Source organism: Dipodomys ordii, unplaced genomic scaffold (genome assembly GCF_000151885.1).
Source record: "Dipodomys ordii isolate 6190 unplaced genomic scaffold, Dord_2.0 Scaffold61, whole genome shotgun sequence".
Taxonomy (NCBI): Eukaryota; Metazoa; Chordata; class Mammalia; order Rodentia; family Heteromyidae; genus Dipodomys; species Dipodomys ordii.
The window spans coordinates 1991581-1994773 of NW_012267277.1; the positions used below are offsets into that span (position 1 = coordinate 1991581).

Here is a 3193-nt window from a genome sequence, read left to right on the forward strand (position 1 = left end):
GGGGGGGGGCGGAGAGAGGATGGGAAGGGATGGGAAGGGGAAACAAAGGCAGCTACAATGCTTGATAAGAAATGTACTCATTATCTTGCCCATGTAATTGTAACCCCTCTGTTCAGTATTTTCACAATTATAAAAAAAAAAGGCTTCAGCAATACAGAAGCACTAAATATAAATTAGCTTCATTTTATCTTATTCACAAGGTCTGACATCTAAGTCCAGATTATCTAATACAGCTTACATATACTTAAATCATGACACTTAAAAATCCTTTAAGGAGTTGGGAAGGTGGCTCAGTGGTAGAGTGCTTGCCTTGTATGCATGAGGCCCTGGGTTTGATTCCTCAGCACTTCATAAGAAGAAAAAACCGGATGTGGTGCTGTGGCTTAAGTGATAGAGAGCTAGCCTTGAGCTGAAGAGCTGAGGGGCAGTGCCCAGACCCAGAGTTCAGGCCGCATGACTGGCAAAAAAAAAAAAAATCTTTTAACCATGGATCAATTTACTATTAAAGTTAAAATGGGAACACATTTGAAGTTTGTAGTCTAGTTTAATACAAGTTGTCAAGGCAACCATGTAACAATTTGGTAAATAATGTTGAAATATATATCCCCCCCCAATCCCAATTATATCCCTCATTGAATCTCCAGGATGTCTGAGCTTTATTTCTTATTCACCTTTTCCAAACATCTCTAATTCATGGACTACCATTGATTTTTATAATTTCCCTAGGAATGTGAAGCTATAGAGAACTGCTTCTGAACTTGAATAAATTTTATGAATCTCCACAAGTGTAAAGATCACTGAAACATTTACCAAATTAAGTGAATACTATTTATTACATTTCAAGTAAGAGTTTCCTTCCAAAGTCACCAAAACTATTCTTTAATATTCAACAAAAAAATTGTAGGAATTTGTAGGGTCTTTTTCTTTAATGTCGGGGTGGTATTGTCTTCTTTGGATGTATGGCTGTTGAAAGCTGAGTTATACAAAAGAAATCTTTGGAGAACAGAGGCTTTTCTTTACATATTTATTCCCAGAGCCTGCCCTTCATCTCATTTTGGCTCTCCAGATTGATCCAATTTTAGCGCTTCCTGGAGAGAGCTAGGCCTAATCAGCAACATCAGGAAGAGATGGGACAAAGAAAAATGAGAAAATACAGACCTTCTCATGGCTCTCAAAGCAGTGAATGCATTCTAAGTTATCAGGCAACGTAAAACCCAATTTTACTTTTAATTTTTTTTTAACCTGGATGGACAGGAACAAGAGCCATTCAATGAGGCCTTCATCTATTCAATAGGTACAGGCCCCTTTTGAGACCAACACCGTGGGCCAGAACCTCGCTTTGTTCCCATCCTATAGAGTTTTAGGCAGGCAGCAGTTCCCCTGCACAAGGTCTGAGATACGGTGAGTCAAAGAAATATATCTAGGCATGCGAAATCACCTAACATTACTTTCTGTGAGGATTTTTTTCCTTTGACTTATGAAAAGCTATCCAGTTAAAGCAACCACTGCCAACGCCCCAGAAATAATGCTTCAACCTCCCCCCCCCACAACCCCCAAATGAAACGTGGGCAAGTCCCCCCGGACTGCCAAAACGAAGGAATCAGTCCTTGAAAAGAGCATTCTGACTGCATATGATGCCTCCTTCCCCGAAGGCCTTAACATTTTACACACCAGCTGCCTATCAGACCCCTACTTGACTTGGTGGAAATCTGGACGCCTGTGGGATCAGGAGTCCCCACATCCACGCCCTACTTCCTCTTCTTCTTCAGGGATGGGGGCTCCTGAACCACGGGAGGGCGGGGCAGCTTGAGATACACTTTGACCGAGTCGTAGATGAACCACTGCAGGGCAGTGAGGGTCCCGATCATGATGATGCGGGCGAACAGGCCCTTCCACACGCCCACCGGGCCAAGTCTCCGGAGCACGTCCAACGCCGTGCTGCCCTTCTCCTTGTTCAGCACCGACACCACCGAGTCGGCTGGGTGGGACACCACGGCGCAGAAGATGCCCGCGATGTAGCCGGCCACGAAGGTGATGCCCAGCTGCTCGGCCTTGGTGCACTGGCTCTGCGGCTTGGGTACCACGTACTTGTAGAGGGCCTCGATGGTGCGCTCGAAGCAGGCGAACTTCATCATGGTGTAGGGGATCTGCCGCATCCACAGCGGCGACACGCCCTTGTAGAAGGCCCACAGCCCCTCCTCGCCGTACATCTTGGGCGCCGCCTCCCGCAGGGTGCTGGCAAAGCCCGGCTGCGTCTGCACGCGCACCTTCACCGCCTCCATGGGCGCCAGGGCCACGTCGGCGAAGAACTCGGCGGTGGCGGAGGCGGCCAGGTACAAGCCGGTCCTCCACCTGTAGGCCCGCTCCTCGCCCAGGAGCTGCGCGTACTGTATCTTGAAGACCTCGTAGAAGCCGAACTTGAAGAAGCCCTGCATGGAGTACCCGAAGAGGGTGGGGGCCCAGCCGCGGGCCAGGCCCCGCAGCCCGTCCTCGCGCACCGCCACGTTGAAGCCGCTGATAATGCCCTTGTATTTGACGGGGTCCACCTGCATGCGGCACTTGACCAGGTCTAGGGGCACGATGGCCGTGTGCGTCAGCCCGCAGCTCAGCATCCCGCCCAGGCCGCACAGCAGCAGGTACTCGGGGGAGCCAAACTTGACGCTGTACTCTTCGGGGGACACGGCCGCCCACGGCTGGCCCCGGCTGCCCCGGCCCGTGCCTCCTGCCTGCGGGGCCCGGCCACCGCGGGCGTCACATGTGGCCACCCGATCCAGGCACATACTTCCTTCAGGAGGCCTCCTTCTCGTCCAGCCGAGCCAGGCGTCGTGAGCGTCCCCCACGAGCCCGCCGGCCCAACCGTCCTGGCGAAGGAACACCTGCGCCTGCGCACTCGGGCCAGCTGGGACCGTGTAGCCAATCCCAGGAGGGACAGAGAGAGTCAACCCGCGGAAGGTTCCTCTAGGACCGCCTCTTCCTCTTCCTACCAGGACCGCCCCTACCCTCTAGGGCCGCCCCTTCCGCTAGGGACGACCTTTCTTGCGCGCTAGGACAGCTAGATCCGATGGTCAGCCCTCCCAGTTCGCGCCTAGAGCAATGGGTAGAACTTTTTATACCCAAATGGCTTTTGTCCAGCTTGGTTGCCGCAGACTCCAAAAGGATGCTATTAAGCCAACAAATATAAACAGGAGTAGAC

General features: G+C 51.5%; 1 pseudogene; it reads right to left on the bottom strand.

The window, feature by feature from the left end:
• Positions 1–1748: 1748 nt before the first annotated feature.
• Positions 1749–2780, bottom strand: LOC105989930 (annotated as a pseudogene).
• Between the last annotated feature and the right edge of the window lie 413 nt (positions 2781–3193).